The sequence below is a fragment of the Oreochromis niloticus genome, linkage group LG3, assembly GCF_001858045.2.
Source record: "Oreochromis niloticus isolate F11D_XX linkage group LG3, O_niloticus_UMD_NMBU, whole genome shotgun sequence".
Taxonomy (NCBI): Eukaryota; Metazoa; Chordata; class Actinopteri; order Cichliformes; family Cichlidae; genus Oreochromis; species Oreochromis niloticus.
Genome location: NC_031967.2, coordinates 55409635 through 55428250, shown reverse-complemented (window position 1 = coordinate 55428250; position 18616 = coordinate 55409635). Strand labels below are relative to the sequence as shown.

At 40.8% G+C, this 18616-nt stretch overlaps 3 long non-coding RNA genes across 10 annotated transcripts; 2 read left to right on the top strand and 1 right to left on the bottom strand.

Annotated features, from left to right (window-relative positions):
* Positions 1 to 8546: 8546 nt before the first annotated feature.
* On the top strand, positions 8547 to 11451 carry LOC109201191 (uncharacterized). Of its 4 annotated transcripts, XR_003216898.1 has the most exons (5): positions 8547 to 8601; positions 10444 to 10638; positions 10737 to 10850; positions 11005 to 11210; positions 11328 to 11451. It is a non-coding gene; the product is annotated as an uncharacterized LOC109201191 (long non-coding RNA). The 4 variants fall into 4 exon arrangements; XR_003216901.1 differs by lacking the exon at positions 11328 to 11451 and having other exon boundaries at positions 8561 to 8601; positions 10449 to 10638; XR_003216899.1 differs by lacking the exons at positions 8547 to 8601; positions 11328 to 11451 and adding an exon at positions 9336 to 9394.
* Positions 11452 to 11672: 221 nt separating this feature from the next.
* Positions 11673 to 13145, top strand: LOC102082871 (uncharacterized). The gene is made up of 4 exons (XR_002061221.2): positions 11673 to 11851; positions 12065 to 12196; positions 12301 to 12402; positions 12545 to 13145. It is a non-coding gene; the product is annotated as an uncharacterized LOC102082871 (long non-coding RNA).
* Positions 13146 to 15019: 1874 nt separating this feature from the next.
* Positions 15020 to 18103, bottom strand: LOC109201192 (uncharacterized). 5 transcript variants are annotated; one of them, XR_002061218.2, is made up of 4 exons: positions 18030 to 18103; positions 17134 to 17291; positions 16644 to 16702; positions 15020 to 15688 (listed from the first exon to the last, which is right to left on the bottom strand). It is a non-coding gene; the product is annotated as an uncharacterized LOC109201192 (long non-coding RNA). The 5 variants fall into 5 exon arrangements; XR_003216880.1 differs by having other exon boundaries at positions 15657 to 15685; XR_003216882.1 differs by having other exon boundaries at positions 15672 to 15688; positions 16644 to 16699.
* Between the last annotated feature and the right edge of the window lie 513 nt (positions 18104 to 18616).

The following is an 18616-nucleotide window of genomic DNA, read 5'->3' as shown; positions in this document are numbered from 1 at the left end:
CAAGAGAGAAAAGCCGATCATTGATCAGTTTCATGACTGAAGTTTGAACAGGCGAGAGAATGACAGGGGAGGCTGTCATAAACTCCATCGTGCTAGCTACCACGCAGTACGAGTTATTATAACTGATTGTAAAAAGTCAGCACAACAAAAATAAACTACACCTAAACTCGGTTTATATCTGACCCAAATAGAGTGCAGGTCATAACTTCTTACCTGAAATTCAGTTCACCTCACGCTCCGACCGGCAGCCGCCTGCTTCTCCTGCCTTCGGTTTCCCTGATCCACGATCTACCACCGGTCGATCGGCGGTCGCCTCGCCGCCTCGTTCCCCGCATGTTCTTTCTGACACACACCGGTGGATAGCTGCCCTGAGTTGTAGCTCTGCGTCAGCGACTACCAAACAACTCAGTTATTTTTTCCACATCGACCAGCATCTGGACAATCCACCGCCTTTCACTGTTTGTACCGTTACTAAAAAAAAACCCTCATCGGCTCATAAAAACGAAAAATAAGTCCAGCTATGACCTTGAGTCAAAAAGACAGCCAGCTCGGGTTAGCTAGCTACCTGTCTAGCTCTTTGCAGGCACCGAAAACATCAGAGCTAATATGGGATGTCTTGGTAACACGAGCAGATATTTGAAGTTTACATCTGGCCAATCCACCACCTTTCACTGTTTATACCGTTACTAAAATGAATAAATAAATAAATCATCGGTCCATATAAACGAAAAATAAGTCCAGCTAAAACACATACTGTCGGCGAGCGACCGGGTGCTGACACGAGTTTCACCCGCCTCAATATAAGCCAAGCCTGGGTGCTTTTTCACGAAGGGTCGCTAGCGGTGCTAGCTAACTATGCTAGCGGCACTAGCTAGCTAGCCGGCTATCAGCAACACATAAGAGAACTGCTGCTAAATAAACTACACCTAAACTCGGTTTATATCTGACCCAAATAGAGTGCAGGTCATAACTTCTTACCTGAAATTCAGTTCACCTCACGCTCCTGCCTTCGCTTTCCCTGATCCACGATTGACCTCCGCGTTAGCAAACACCGGTCGATCGGCGGTCGCGGCATGTCCTTTCTGTCATACACCGGTGGATAGCTGCCCACTGTTGTAGCTCCGCGTTATAGCACCACCAAACAACTCAGTTATTTTTTTCCACATCCAGCTGTTGCGAGAGACCGGGGAGGTGAAACGACAGAGAGAGTCCCCTCGCTATCCATTTGCAGCCAAGTGCGGCAGCTAGCTAGGTAGCCGGCTAGCTGTCAGGCAGGACCGACGTCTTCAGAGCACTGTCGCTAAATATGGGATGTCTTGATAAAACAAGCAGATATTTGAAGTTTACACACCTACATTCTCGCCTGAAAATATCTTAAAAGTTTATTTTGTGACCTAGAAACACGAATAAAAGACATATAAAACGAAGTGGTGGCCGCCATTGTTCACTCTGTAGAGGCGTGCTATGAATTGTGGGATATGGAGTTTTCAACACAAGGATAAATCTTTTCGGCTGTACTACTCCCGGTATACCACTAGAGAGAGCCAAGACACCACAAATGAAGTCTGTTTATTTGGCGCCAAAAGATGAATTGGCCTAAATTTGTACTAAAATATTAATATTTAAAAAACTATAAAAGTCATAAACACCAAAAGTCACAACATAATAGTCCAGCTCCAGGCGCACAAAATGATCTAACATATGTAATCCTAATGTCAAAACTGTTTGGCAGAGGAGCGCGGGAAAATTTTCACTAAAATATTAATATTTAAAAAACTATAAAATTCATAAACACCAAAAGTCATAGCACACCATTCCAGATCCAGCCGCACAAAATGAGGTAACATATATGAAGCTTGTCTCAAAACTGCGGGGCGTGATACGTGCCGAAATTTAGGCGGAAGATGGAGAATAATAATAATAAGAATAACTAGAAAGCGAAAATTTCAGAAGAAATTTTATGTGTGCCTATGCCGCTGCTAATCTGTGTAGTTTTCCATTCATACGGCTACAGACAGCAAAACTCAGAAGAGCAGCCATTCTCCACCATGAATTATGGTAAAAACAAACACCGCTCGCGCCTCACAGATGACAGCTTACAGTTTTGGGTAAAGATGAGGTCACTTTGTACAGCCCCGATTTGCAGACGCTGTGCACACAGGTTCATAAGCAGAAGTCCCTCTGTACCACGGCAGACCCCGACAATGTTTGCACGAACACACTTTGAACCAGTACGTTATGGACCACTTTTCACACATGGTTGGTGTACCCTCCCAGCCAGCTGTAGCTTTTCAACTCACAGCCCGACACACACCCAAAAAACAGCCAAGAGAGCACAGACTACGCCCGAGAGGTGTGATTGCAGATGCCCTCAGGTGGGTCCACCTCCCCTGCAGCGGCACTGCAGACCACGCCCCGCCACACATATCAAACACGTAAAATAAATATTTATGCACTTTTGCATTCACTTTTTGTTTTTTGTTATTTTTACACAGTGTTCTGAATGATGAACAATGGTCTACAGCCAATCTTGTGTATTATTATACAAACTTTGGTTGTAAGATTCAGATAACTATTTAATAAAAGCTAAATATTTTATACAGGGAGTGCAGAATTATTAGGCAAATGAGTATTTTGTCCACATCATCCCCTTCATGCATGTTGTCTTACTCCAACCTGTATAGGCTCGAAAGCCTACTACCAATTAAGCATATTAGGTGATGTGCATCTCTGTAATGAGAAGGGGTATGGTCTAATGACATCAACACCCTATATCAGGTGTGCATAATTATTAGGCAACTTCCTTTCCTTTGGCAAAATGGGTCAAAAGAAGGACTTGACAGGCTCAGAAAAGTCAAAAATAGTGAGATATCTTGCAGAGGCATGCAGCAGTCTTAAAATTGCAAAGCTTCTGAAGCGTGATCATCGAACAATCAAGCGTTTCATTCAAAATAGTCAACAGGGTCGCAAGAAGCGTGTGGAAAAACCAAGGGGCAAAATAACTGCCCATGAACTGAGAAAAGTCAAGCGTGCAGCTGCCAAGATGCCACTTGCCACCAGTTTGGCCATATTTCAGAGCTGCAACATCACTGGAGTGCCCAAAAGCACAAGGTGTGCAATACTCAGAGACATGGCCAAGGTAAGAAAGGCTGAAAGACGACCACCACTGAACAAGACACACAAGCTGAAACGTCAAGACTGGGCCAAGAAATATCTCAAGACTGATTTTTCTAAGGTTTTATGGACTGATGAAATGAGAGTGAGTCTTGATGGGCCAGATGGATGGGCCCGTGGCTGGATTGGTAAAGGGCAGAGAGCTCCAGTCCCACTCAGACGCCAGCAAGGTGGAGGTGGAGTACTGGTTTGGGCTGGTATCATCAAAGGTGAGCTTGTGGGGCCTTTTCGGGTTGAGGATGGCGTCAAGCTCAACTCCCAGTCCTACTGCAAGTTTCTGGAAGACACCTTCTTCAAGCAGTGGTACAGGAAGAAGTCTGCATCCTTCAAGAAAAACATGATTTTCATGCAGGACAATGCTCCATCACACGCGTCCAAGTACTCCACAGCGTGGCTGGCAAGAAAGGGTTTAAAAGAAGAAAAACTAATGACATGGCCTCCTTGTTCACCTGATCTGAACCCCATTGAGAACCTGTGGTCCATCATCAAATGTGAGATTTACAAGGAGGGAAAACAGTACACCTCTCTGAACAGTGTCTGGGAGGCTGTGGTTGCTGCTGCACGCAATGTTGATGGTAAACAGATCAAAACACTGACAGAATCCATGGATGGCAGGCTTTTGAGTGTCCTTGCAAAGAAAGGTGGCTATATTGGTCGCTGATTTGTTTTTGTTTTGTTTTTGAATGTCAGAAATGTATATTTGTGAATGTGGAGATGTTATATTGGTTTCACTGGTAAAAATAAATAATTGAAATGGGTATATATTTGTTTTTTGTTAAGTTGCCTAATAATTATGCACAGTAATAGTCACCTGCACACACAGATATCCCCCTAAAATAGCTAAAACTAAAAACAAACTAAAAATTACTTCCGAAAACATTCACCTTTGATATTAATGTGTTTTTTGGGTTCATTGAGAACATGGTTGTTGTTCAATAATAAAATTATTCCTCAAAAATACAACTTGCCTAATAATTCTGCACTCCCTGTATGAGAGTAAGAAAGAAAAGTATATCTTTGTGTCCACCTTTCTCTGTTAATGCCCTACCTGGCCCCCTGGCAAAAGCTTTGCTAGATCCGCCCCTGCACAGTTACCAGCTGTCAGCTAAATAAAAAAAGGAGCTTGGTGTTTATTTCTCTCAGAAACAGTTCATAACTTCCCTTCAACTCATTCATGTCACCTAAGGGTAAACCTGTTTCTCCATCACCAGTTCAGCTCTGATGATTCAGTAAGGACATCTCCTGATTTCATCTTCATGCTCCAGCAAACATCAGCTGATACTAGAAATTAAAATCAAAAGAATTCTAACAACAGCTGATCAAGCTTAAACGTGCTGCTGTTGTTTAGCGCGATAAACAAACAAGAGAGAAAAGCCGATCATTGATCAGTTTCATGACTGAAGTTTGAACAGGCGAGAGAATGACAGGGGAGGCTGTCATAAAGTTCAACATCAGTAACTTAGCGCGCACACAGCTGTATAGAAACTCCATCGTGCTAGCTACCACGCAGTACGAGTTATTATAACTGATTGTAAAAAGTCAGCACAACGAAAATAAACTACACCTAAACTCGGTTTATATCTGACCCAAATAGAGTGCAGGTCATAACTTCTTACCTGAAATTCAGTTCACCTCACGCTCCGACCGGCAGCCGCCTGCTTCTCCTGCCTTCGGTTTCCCTGATCCACGATCTACCACCGGTCGATCGGCGGTCACCTCGCCGCCTCGTTCCCCGCATGTTCTTTCTGACACACACCGGTGGATAGCTGCCCTCGGTTGTAGCTCCGCGTCAGCGACTACCAAACAATTCAGTTATTTTTTCCACATCGACCAGCATCTGGACAATCCACCGCCTTTCACTGTTTGTACCGTTACTAAAAAAAAACCCTCATCGGCTCATAAAAACGAAAAATAAGTCCAGCTATGACCCTGAGTCAAAAAGACAGCCAGCTCGGGTTAGCTAGCTACCTGTCTAGCTCTTTGCAGGCACCGAAAACAGAGCTAATATGGGATGTCTTGGTAACACGAGCAGATATTTGAAGTTTACATCTGGCCAATCCACCACCTTTCACTGTTTATACCGTTACTAAAATGAATAAATAAATAAATCATCGGTCCATATAAACGAAAAATAAGTCCAGCTAAAACACATACTGTCGGCGAGCGACCGGGTGCTGACACGAGTTTCACCCGCCTCAATATAAGCCAAGCCTGGGTGCTTTTTCACGAAGGGTCGCTAGCGGCGCGAGCTAACTATGCTAGCGGCGCTAGCTAGCTAGCTAGCCGGCTATCAGCAACACATAAGAGAACTGCTGCTAAATAAACTACACCTAAACTCGGTTTATATCTGACCCAAATAGAGTGCAGGTCATAACTTCTTACCTGAAATTCAGTTCACCTCACGCTCCTGCCTTCGCTTTCCCTGATCCACGATTGACCTCCGCGTTAGCAAACACCGGTCGATCAGCGGTAGCCTCACCGCCTTGTATGTCTCGTTCGCGGCATGTCCTTTCTGTCACACACCGGTGGATAGCTGCCCTCTGTTGTAGCTCCACCACCAAACAACTCAGTTATTTTTTCCACATCGACCAGCATCATCGGCCCATATAAACGAAAATAAGTCCAGCTAAGACACAGACCCTTGCCGAGCGATCGGGCGATTAAACAAATTTTAGCCACCTCACTATCAGCCAAGCCTGGGTGGTTTTTCCCGAAGGGTCGCTAGCCGCGCTAGCTAGCTAAGCTAGCGGCGCTAGCTAGCTAGCTAGCCAGCCGGCTATCAGCAACACGTAAGAGAACTGTTGCTAAATAAACTACACCTAAACTCGGTTTATATCTGACCCAAATAGAGTGCAGGTCATAACTTCTTACCTGAAATTCAGTTCACCTCACGCTCCTGCCTTCGCTTTCCCTGATCCACGATTGACCTCCGCGTTAGCAAACACCGGACGATCGGCGGTAGCCTCACCGCCTTGTATGTCTCGTTCGCGGCATGTCCTTTCTGTCACACACCGGTGGATAGCTGCCCTCTGTTGTAGCTCCACCACCAAACAACTCAGTTATTTTTTCCACATCGACCAGCATCATCGGCCCATATAAACGAAAATAAGTCCACCTAAGACACAGACCCTTGCCGAGCGATCGGGCGATTAAACAAATTTTAGCCACCTCACTATCAGCCAAGCCTGGGTGGTTTTTCACGAAGGGGCGCTAGCTAGCTAAGCTAGCGGCGCTAGCTAGCTAGCCGGCTATCAGCAACACTTAAGAGAATTGTCGCTAATATGGGATGTCTTGATAAAACGAGCAGATATTTGAAGTTTACACACCTACATTCTCGCCTGAAAATATCTTAAAAGTGTATTTTGTGACCTAGAAACATGAATAAAAGACATATAAAACAAAGTGGTGTCCGCCATTGTTTGACTCGGTAGAGGCATGCTATGAATTGTGGGATATGTAGTTTTCACCAAGCATGGCACCCTTTAGGCCGTACTTCTCCCGGTATACCACTAGAGAGAGCCAACACACCACAAATGAAGTCTGTTTCTATGGTGCCAAAAGCAGAATCTTTCTCAGGAGCCTAGAAATTCGCCTAAATTTGCACTAAAATCTAAATATTTCAAAAACTATAAAAGTTATAAACACCAAAAGTCACACCATACTAGCCCAGCTCCAGCCGCACAAAATGATGTAACATATGTACCCCTATTGTCAAAACTGTTTGGCAGAGGAGCGCGGGAAAATTTTCACTAAAATATTAATATTTAAAAAACTATAATAGTCATAAACACCAAAAGTCATAGCACACCATTCCAGATCCAGCCGCACAAAATGAGGTAACATATATGAAGCTTTTCTCAAAACTGCGGGGCGTGATACGTGCCGAAATTTAGGCGGAAGATGGAGAATAATAATAATAATAATAAGAATAATAAATCCGACGAATAGTAATATGTGTGCCTCTTGGCATAGGCACACATAATAAATCCGACGAATAGTAATATGTGTGCCTCTTGGCATAGGCACACATAATGAGCCTCCTTCCCAGTTCAGTATTCTGAACAAATAAAACAAGTCCATTTTGAAATGATTGTTCAGTTAGAGTCAGATAGAAGCAGGAAGCCCTGCTCTTACCCCTAAAGCCAGTGGACGTTGTTCTGATGGTATCGGCCTTGATTATGCAGTTATCTCTTGGTATCTCAACATTCAGGTTTCCTTGTAGGTTTTTGTTCATTCTCACTATGACTGTGGCAGTCACGCCTTCTGCAGTTAAGGTTGTCATGCCTTTTATAATACTGCATAGGAAAAGACAAAGAAAGTGCTGTTTTTTGTTTAGTTTTTTGTTTATTTGTTTGTTTGTTTGTTTGTTTTTTTGGGGGAGGGGGGGGGGGTTCTGCACAAACATTAAAGACACTGTAGATCACTTGACTGTTGTGGGGGTTTTTTTTGTTTGTTTTTTTTGTTTGTTTTTTTTCCCAATGCTCCGTTCACATCTTGAACAAAAAAAACCCTTTCTGGCCTGTAGATGTGAATTAAAAACTTCATTTCACTTCTCAAATATCACTGTGTGTCTCTTATATGATATATTTAACTGACATTTTTTATTGTAACAACCAACGATTTATACAGGAAAATAATGACTATTAACATGGTTGCCCAAACTGTACTTCATCTAAACATGTTTCAATAACATTTTATCAGCACAAAATGCTCAGGTTTATTGAATATGAATAAGTTGTGTTGATTTAACTCAGTTGTTTAAGTTTCTGTCAAAGCAAAACTTTCTGTGCAACCAATGTCCACTACTGAATTAAATAAATCCAACATTTTCTGTTTTTTCCAACACGTTCTCACTCCCAACTCGTCAAATGTGTGACGCATGGTCAGGCTCCCTCTGCTTCACTTATCGACGCGCAGGGTACCCCCTCGCGTCGAGAATTGACGTGCAGGGTCCTCCTATTGAATACTATAGAGCTCCCTAAACGTTGTTTATTGACGACAAGAGATTGCCGTGGAAGAGCCTGTTGTCCGTATATTTATACATTTCCGAAATCACATTGTAGTGACGTGTACTGAACACAATATATTATATAATGTAAACAACTACCTGAGAAACAGCAGATACAGCAGATAAATTAATTATAGGCCATTACTTTTGTATCGTTTATTGCATTTATGGAGGGAGAGGTGTATGCTGGGTAACGGCACAGCTAGCGACACGGTGACTTTATTCACCCGCTTCGGCTGTTATCAGTCCATACAATGGGCGTTATTAGCACAAATCAGTCCCATAGATATGGGCCATCCACCTGCTAGATTGTTCAGAAGGTTGTTATCATCCATCCAGATGGAGGATCACTAACAGGAGCGTGGGAAGACTCCAGAATCCACTCTGGCTGGAATCCGGTGGATACAGCAGTGTTACAGGTAAGACCATTTAAACGGACAGCATTTATAGAATGACTATTAAAAGTCAGCGAGGGTCAATAATGTTAATGTGGTTATGTTAGTAATACAGCGAGTGCTAATATAACAGCTTTAAGATGCATTTGTAGATATTATTACGTGTTTTACCGTCTTTATGGTGCTAGCTTAAAGTTACGGTGTAAACATTAGCTTATATTGTAGTAAAGCTGTTACTGTTTAAACGATGTTAGCACAGAAATATTAGCTTCTGTCATGACTGATGAAGTTACTAGTTAATAAAGTTTCCAGTAAAGTGATTAATCGCAGCCACAGATTGACAGTAAATATCCCGATTAGCTTCAATGCATCTGTTATAAATATGTGCAAGTTTCAGTGCTTCGTTTAAACTGTATGATACTTATACTGACCCAGGGTCAGTGTAAAATACAATCCTAGCTGTGTGAACAAAGCCTGGCTCCTTTAATCCTGCATGACAAACCTCAGGATGCAGGTTATTATTACTCTTTCCTGCTGGCACACCTGTCACACCTGAGAGTCAGCTAGAAACTTACAGTGACGTGGACATCATGCAAAGACTGCCAGACTCTGTAATACTGTAAATGATCAGTGACTCAGGTTAACACTAAACTTTAAACAGTCCCTCTGTGTCTCTGTGTGTGCTGAACATTTAGGATTAAGTCAGGCTGCATCAGCTGAATTTGTTATTTGTAAATATCAATATTTTTTATTCAGGTGTTGGGATAATATGTAAGACTGCAGTGAAGAGATGTACCAGATTAATCCCTGGCCAAAGGTATCGTACTTACATCAGACTACTGATCCAGCCACATCAGCCTTTTGTGAGGTCTGTTTAAAGTAGACTTAAAATGAACTGCAGGTTCCTGAGAGGTGGACTGTGAGCACAGAAACACATGTTCATACATACAGCTGCAGCAAGCTTACATTAATTTTAAATAGATTTGTTACTCTGATGTCTGTCTCTGTGTTAGTCCTCTGACAGACTGGTACCTGTCCAGGTTTGCTCTACCTATGACTACTGGGCAGGCTCTGGCTCCTGTAATAGAAATTTCTATTATTCTCATTTAAAGTATTTAAGTGCTTATGCATATGCTTAGTTGTGACACTGTTATAGACTGTTCAGTGAAAGTTTCTAAAACTAGATGAACTTACTTCAGCATCAGCAGTTTGAGAAAACAACTCCTTTTACAGGTGCTGATAAGGCCAAGGGCCCAAACAGCATAACCATTGATCTGTTAGGTTTCATAGCGAGGCGTGTGAAGTGTGGTATGATCAGTTTGTAACTTCCTCCCTCTTTCTTGGAATGCATAAAGGAGTGTGAGCACGACTTCTGTGGCAGAGCTGGCATGACTGTGAACTGTGATGTTTGATGTGTGTTGGCTCTCCTGCGCGCAGTAATAAATAGTTTGTTCACAGCTCTTTCTGTGTTGCAGACTTTATTTACAAAATTCCACGACACCCCCCACCCTCCCACTGTGAACATGAATTGAATATTCAGAAGACATTTGTTTAAATACTTCTAGAAATCTGAGCTGTTGGTGTGTCCTTGGATTGTGTGGTAATAATATTAGAGCTGGCAATCTTTCCTACTGAATCTCTACTCTGAGTCATGTTACCTGAGATTAATTCTATGTTTACCTGTCAGCCTGGACAAATGTGCTGTGTGAAGGATGTAAATCAAATCAGATCTTAACTGCTTACATTTAAGGAGCCTGGTCATATTTAATTGTAATATGAACCAATGATTTTCTGATTGCTGATTCTAACAGAGTCTTTGTGGAAATTTGGCTTTTTGTCATTTTAATTCTCTTTTCTGTTTTCCAGAACAGTTCTCCACAGTCACTGTCCACATGGGTCAGTGGGACCAAGCAGCACTCCGCTAATGTGAGACTCTGACCAGCAACATCCAGCAAGACCCAGACAGCGTTTTCTATCTCCCAGCTGGTGTTTTTTTGTTTGTCTGTGACTGGAGAGTCAGATTTTTGTTGAGGCTGGAGGAACAGCCTCACACTTGCAGAGGTAAGTCAGTTTGCAGAGATCCCTCCCACCCTGGCTTTTATGTGCTAGATTTCTTATCTGAAACAGTAACATTTCAGTGACTGCTGCTTATATCACAGGTTAATACACGCTACTGATCCCTGATGGGAGAATCATCACCTCTGCCAACAAAGAAGCCTGGTGGATGTTTGTTTACAGTCTGATGATGGGACATCATGCTCTGCATCTTCAATGTTTGTCTCTTGATTATTATTCATACACAGTAATGTGAAGTATGCTTATATCTAGTATAACTGGACCAACCTGGTGCTCTTCATTTATGGAGGCTGTTGAGTTTGAATGTTGGATGTTGTGTATCTCATGTTCTCTGGGCTCTGTTGTCCTCAGTCTTTTTGCAGGATCAGAAAACAAAACCAGGAGGCGCGTAAATGTTTCTTCTCCAATTGGATGATGATAAGACTGTGACACGGGATGCCACCTTTAGTCTTGTGATGAAGCAAAGCTCAGGAAGAAGTGTGATTAAATGGTACCCACATGTGTGCTGCTGAGAAGGATGTACAGGGGCACCTGCAGCCAAATCCAAGCCTCCTCAGGTTAGTTGTAGTTGCAGAATGCTTTAGGACTGAGACAGCTGAGGCATCAAATGTTTGATTAAAGCGATGAAAAAGAGAAGTTTCTTCCCTGTAATTATCACTTTTTAAAATCTTTAGCAACTTCAAGTCTGTCAACGTGCTGAGGTCACAGAAACAAGAAAAGCAGCTTCAGACTTCAGAGTGTTGTTTACAGTTTTCTGTCATCATGATCTCCCCTGAAGTTTATCACTATTATACAAGCAGTAAGTCCACATTACTGTAATGAAGATTCTGACTTTGGTCACAGTTGCATAATATTTTAATAATATACAATTATTTTTTGTAATTCATATTTTTCTGTTAATCAAAAATTTACTTTGCGAAATTTGTATTTGAGAATGAAGAATGTGACAATATATTTTGTTCAATATTTAATTTCTTTCAGTTGCAATTGTTAAATGAAATATACATATATATATATATATATATATATATTCTGATCTATGCTACTGATCTATGCTCACACATGGTGATGGTGTGGAGAGACGGTGGTGTTTCCTCAGAAGAACCAGCAGAGTCACAAAGGGCACCGGTCCATCTCACCACCTTGACTTGCTGACTGATGCTCGTCTGCACTGCACAGAGGAAATCAACTGACCGAGGTTTGTCCAGTGACGTGTTATGAAATGTATATTTGTTTTATGCTTACAGATATGTTTTTCTTGACAGAGGCTCTGCAGAGGTTAGACAAAGCAGAGAAAATATGTGCTTTACATTTTACTGTGAGTTACTGGGATATTTGTTGCCTGATGTTCAGCAGGAATGGAGGAATGGAATCAAAGGGAGATGTTTTTGATGTTTTTGTAATGATGTAGGTAAATCTCCAGTTTCTGAGTGAGGGAGAGAGGAGTCATCATCCAGGTAAAGTGACGTGGATCAGTGGATACACTTGTCTCCCCTTTAAAGGAGACACTCTTAGAGAGAGACGATCCGAGTCATCATAAAATGTTAGTGCTTTCAAATACACAAACATTTTTAAAGGACAAAATCGAACATCCCACTTTGACTGTAATACAATTAAATCTTTGCATGTGTGTTTTCAAACTCTCAGATGGACAGGATATCACTATTGGACTGTCTAACCTGCCGGAGCAGCACTGAATGATCACCACACATGAGCATGTTCCTGCAACATTCAGCAGCTTTGCTTTTGGTAAGTAGAGTTACCTAACTACAGTAACTCTAAACACATGCCATCCATTTCTAACGGCCTGGTTACTTCCTGTCAGTTATTTTAGAAACCATGTGGTCACCTGACCTAACGCTGTTTCTTCTTCTTCCCCTTAATGTTGAAGTGTCGAATGTCAAACAGCTGGAGAGGAAACTACACCAGTGTACTGGGATGTTTCACCAACACGTGCCAGACGCTGTTCCTTCATGGTGACATCACCAGAGACAGCCCCGCCCACCTCAGGACCTCGCCATTGATCATGATGATTATAATGATGACAGCGAGCGGAACTAAAACTGTAAAAATCCACGACCAGAATGTTTAGATGCTTTCTAATTATTCATGAATACTGAGAGCCTCTTTCTGTGTTTTGTCTGTTTTGGGTTTTTTTTTTTACCTCATTTGTTACTAACAAAGTTCACCAAACTCACACAGTTTACATTCTGTATGTTTCCATCTTTACCAGCCACACTCTTAACTGCAATTAAGCAAATAATCCTTAGAAATCGTCGTTTTTTTCTTTTGTAATTGATGATAATTCAGTGAATATACTGCGCTGCTTCCTTTTGTTTCGTCACACATTGCTTTAAGTTTTTCAGTGTCCAGTTATTTTTTACTGTTGTTTGAATTCTCTGTATGTTTGACCCTGTAGACTGTTTAATGGACTGCTTGTCTTCCTGTTTGTAACCGCTGCCTGTTTTTGACTAAAGATTTGGATTTGTGACTTTAACACAGCCTCTGCGTGTCCTCCCTTTGTGTCCTCTTCCTCTGTGAATGTGTTGCATGTGTCACAGATTCATTTTATTAACAGCTTTCCCACAGTCAGTTGCATCAGCATTCATTCACAGCACATTGCAGAAGGGTTCAGATTAATACAGTGATCTTATAGTCAGAATTATCCTGACAGACTCCCACTGTAAATTATCTTTCATCAGGTACATTTTAAAGTTCAGTATTTCAAAGCAGGTGTTATGAAGAATCATACTGGCATTAGGACTGTACCAATATGTACTTACAAAGTCAAAGTTTTTTAATTATGCTAGAATATTGGAAGACAATCAACTTTTAGTGTTTTCTGCATATTAATTATACTGACACAGAGATGGTGACCCTAACTGTACAGAAGCACTAAACAACTGACAATCTAACAAACATTACTGGCCTGAGCCGTCATGCACAGTGAGTCTGATCCTGTGCTGTGAGAGTCTGATAAGCATGTTTCTGGTCAGTTTGGAAGAAATAATATCACAATGTTGATCTTTTTTTCAATATTCCTTCTCTTTTACAACATAAACTGTGATCAAAGCTACTTATGTTCACAGCATGTAATAATACTGACAGTCCAGGGCATTGTGGTCTGTTGAGCTAGGGTTAGGGTTAGCAATTCAGACATATGTAATCAATCTCTTGCTGGATATAACAAACACCTAGGAATTCATATTATAATTTGATTTTCATGAAATATTCATATTCAGTATCAGTCATTTTATATTATAACCACGTATCCACCCAGGCTCATGGTGGGCAGGGCTCTGTCCTGGGATGCTTGAGTGAAAGGTAATGTACACCCTGATCAGGTATCCAGTCTGTCAGAATTGTTTTCAATATTTGGTTCTAAAATATGAGTGAAAACAAAAATCCAACTAGGATTCTTGCGTATGATGGATGAAGTCTGTCTTTGTCTGTATTGTCCAGCTGATCCATCAAACCCCAGCAGGTAAACCTTATTCATGACACAACACAGTAACAATGTAAAAATTAAACAGCAACAGTCTAAATGTAAAGTGCATTCTAAACTCCTCTTCAATAAATTATATGGATATGCAGTGAGTCATTCAGGACTGTAAAACGTGAACTACAGAACCCAGAGTCTTCACCATTAAATCTCTGGTTACTTCATTTTTCTATCCTATCTCAGATACTTTAAAGGTTTTAGTAAAGTTGCATTCTCATGGTGAGGCAAAGTGTTTTATGTGTGTGTGCGTGCGTGTGTGTCATGAACGGCTGTAAAAGCCCTTTAATTACAGAACAAAGCGGGGTTTGAGTTCGAGTTACGGCAGACTGGTGCTACTTCTAAACGGAACGCAGCCTTCCTACGGCGGACAGCTAATAACAGGAATCGGACGCAGTCCACCCGAGGCCACAGCAACCACCATAGCAACAGCCTAGCATGACTTTAAAACACATTCTTTATTCATAACTATCAAAAACGTGAAATGATTTGTAAAGTGTGAAAGTGTTACAGCTGCAGAGAGCTATGGCGGTATCTTTGGAAGCTGTTTACATAGCTAATAATATACGATGTAACCATGGAGACAGTCAGTCACGTGAGCTAGCGGTGCATGTTTACTACAGTGAATAAGGTGATTGTGTGCACAGCGTCCACAGGCTGCACAGGGTAAAGACATTACTTCAATATTGTTTTATATTTATATATATTTGCCTTCTGCTGACCATCACCTCAGGTTCACCATTACAGTTTCAGCATACAAATGTCTAAATATGAACACATTAAAAAAAAAATCATGTCTCACAAATAAGCACAGCTGTTCATGTTTGTCATTATAGTTTTATTTGTAAGAAATTGTGAACTTCATATTGTGTATCAAGTCAAAGAACATTTGACAAGTCTGAGTCATTCCTTTGTCCTATGAGAGCTGGAATAAATATATATCCTGACAGTTACAGATGAGCAAACTTCAGTGAAATGTTGAAACAGTAGAGACAGGTAGAAATGGGATCGGACTAATCTTTGCTTAGTCAGATACCTCCTGTGTTCAGTCCATCATATTAAAAAACAAACAATAGCACGATCCGTGTGATTTTGCATCCATTTCCAAATCGTAGTCAAGCAGCCCAGTCTCATAAATAGGTAACAGAAATGTCTCTAATGTAGACGTGTACAGTCTAGTGTAAGCATTAAAAGACCATAAAGGAAACACTAACATTTATGTGAAACTAATTGTAATAAAAAATGAACAGGTGCTTTATAGATTTAAAAAGAAAGAATCTGAAAACAACACTTTTTTTGGTCTAAGTGGTCAAAGTAGAAAACAAAACTGATGTTCAAGAACAAACCGTAGCTGCTCTAATATTACACATCTCCATTGTTGTGGTGAACAGACATGTTGCTTTTAAAACCACATGCAGTGTGTGACCATGACTGTCCACTGAGACCATGAACGCCACTTCGCTGAAGTCTTCTTCTCCTTCTTCTTCTTCTTGCCATCAGAATGGAAGCAGACAGAGCACGAGCTGCTTTGATCTACTGAAAGGAAAAAGCAGAACATCTGAGCTGAAACCATTAAGATAGAAACAATCGTTCAATGCAGTGTCTCACGTAGCTTAGCCTGCTGCAACTGTTGATACAAGCTCAGTACAGTTAACACAGTGTCGGGGAACTCCAGTGTGGGAACTAGTGGCTTTAGGTTTGTAGTCATTTAACTTTCATCCATTCATTCATTTAATTCAGGAGGAAGAAATGTCAGGTTGGTGCAGGCTGGTTACATGCATTTACTCCCATGCTGTCTTTAACCAAATGACTTGGTTCATTTTATGGCTGGGCTGTATGTGGGGCTATATCATGTTATTTGGGCAGGAGTACCTGTCCTCTGTTAGGCTTAGAAAGTTTCTCCATAAGCAGAGCTTCTAACTCTTATAGCTTTTAGCACATCTGTAGCTGTGCAGGCTGACAGGTTTTTGGTGGCTCTTGTTACCCCACACTGGTTGTGAGTGTGTAAATAGCCCACTAGTTCTTTTGGGTTGCAGTTAACTTGGGAGGAAGGGGTGGATCTGCCAGGACTAGATGAATAAAAATGATCTGGGATACATAAATTTCATAATGCATGCATATATCTCTATCAATTAAACCTGGCCTGAGGGCTGCCATTTTTTACATTCAGTTATTTCTCTTAGAAATGTTGGATCTAAATAATGAATGTGTTACAGTTAAACTGAACTGGTCAGTGTAAATGGCTCATTGGGACAAAGAAACCTTTAAATTAAATACCATCACCTGATATCGAGTGTCAAACAATATCAAAGCTGTAAAAGCTGTTTACAGTCAGAATTTATAAAACTATGATTGTAAATAAATTCAAACAAGTGAGATTTTCTCTTTGTGCTGAATATCAACACTGTGATTTCTTAGCCTGTAAGCTTTACTTCAGCACAGTTGTAGAAGCCGTCACTCCAAATGTCTTTTGATAACAAGAAAAAAATACCTTTTCAGTCCACGGCCTGAAGTTCTTCTCCAAACATCTTCTGCCATCAGCTTTGTCTGCTGGTTTGAAGACAATAAACCACAAAAAGATGATTTAGTCACTTTGTCTGCATCATGCAGCTCGAATGTGTCGTGTAACGATGTTGAATAGCCGCTGTTATCCCTCTGCTGTGTCAGTAGGATTGTACTGTACAGCATCCCATTGATATGTGAGGAATGCTAATGTAACACGATAACAGACATCTGGTCTTACATCATTAAAATATAAAGGGCAGGAGATATTTAGATATTTTTATATTTATATTTATATTTTATAGCTGACAGATATTACTAAATAGATAGAATTTACTAAATGGTTGAAAACATGAAAATATGTCCATAATCACAAATGACCATGAGAGCCAGTAGAATTAATTCAACTGGACACTCAAAAGACGTCCTTAAATGTTCTTTAAGTGGCAGAACAAATGAACAAACAGTTAATCGCTTACTTGAGATGAAATCTGCTCAGCTACTTTGAAAACAGCTTCTAACTGGTTCCTCCTTTAACAGGATGACTGCTCAGGGGTAAGGCCATCATGCAGTCCAGCAACCTTTATGGTTCTGCTTTGATTCACCAGGAACTATTAGGGAAACCTTTCAGCGCCTCCTGTGAAAGACACAGGCATAAACACAAACATTTATTAACATGTTCCACAGTCTTCCAGTTCGATTTTCTCACCCTGTGGACAACAACGTACAGAGATGCAGGTTTATGTTAACTTTTGTAAGGTTTCTTTACTGAACATATCCAGCTGCAGCTCCACTGTGATCCTGAACTGGATAAGCACTTAAGAAAGTGTGTCAATAAATGAACAAACATCAACTTACTACATTTATCCAAACAGACGGGACCAATAATGCTTCACTGAGTTAGAGACTTTAACAGTCTCTTCTATGTAAGAATGTCTCGTGATAGACCTGCAAATTTGACAACAAAGATTTTTCAGACTACATGTAGCTGTCCTCTATGTCAGCTAACACATTTACATTCATGTCATTCACACTTATTTCTGCTTTCCCATTTTTACCATTAATGCTTACATTTTGATTACCTTGAGTTTGTAAATGATGAGATTACATAATTGGAATACAATGTATCCAATTCAAGGTCGCGGGAGGATGAAGCCTATCCCAGCTGATACAGGACAAAGACAGGACAGGCTGCCAGTTTATCGCAGGGCAAAAACAATACGTGTGACAGAAATCCACTTAAATGTTTGATATTTCTAATAATAATCAAAATTATGATTATTATTTAAAATATTATTTAAAGGTTTCTTTATAAATACATTTAGAATTTTTTATAACCCCTAGAATATAAACCTGAGCTGTTTCAGATTCTGACCTCTGACCTCAGTGACCAGGCTGTGTCCTCACTGCAGCTCCCTCTTGGAAGTACGTCTGCTTCTTGTCTTCCCCAGTGATGACCGCCTGCCCTTAATATCACGTACTGTACCTGAGGAACAAAAAAGGACAAACACTTGCCTTCATTTAAGAAGTACATTCATACAGAGATATGAAAAACATATCATTATGGAAACACACTAGTTCACCCTTTGGGAGGAATCAGTTCCTGTGAAACATTTCTGTAAATGAACATCATGGAGAATGAAATGAGTTCTTCAGGTGACTCAGCAGTCCCACACTGACAAATGAAACTTCTGTGGAAGAAGAATCCGGATTTTTTTGATTTCCAATCCAGTCCTGCTTTAAACTATTAAGGATTAAGCAACAGTGCTCATATTTGCTCTTCTGAAATCTGTGTTAAGCAACAACAAACAAATTAGTAACAAAAATACAGCTGAGTAGAAGCTTTACACACCACGAGCAGCCATAACGCTAAATTTTAATCTTCAAATGTTTCTGAGCTGTCTTCAGCCTGTTTTTAACAGAGAAAAGTCCCACAGTCAATGCAGCCTGAATGAAATCCTG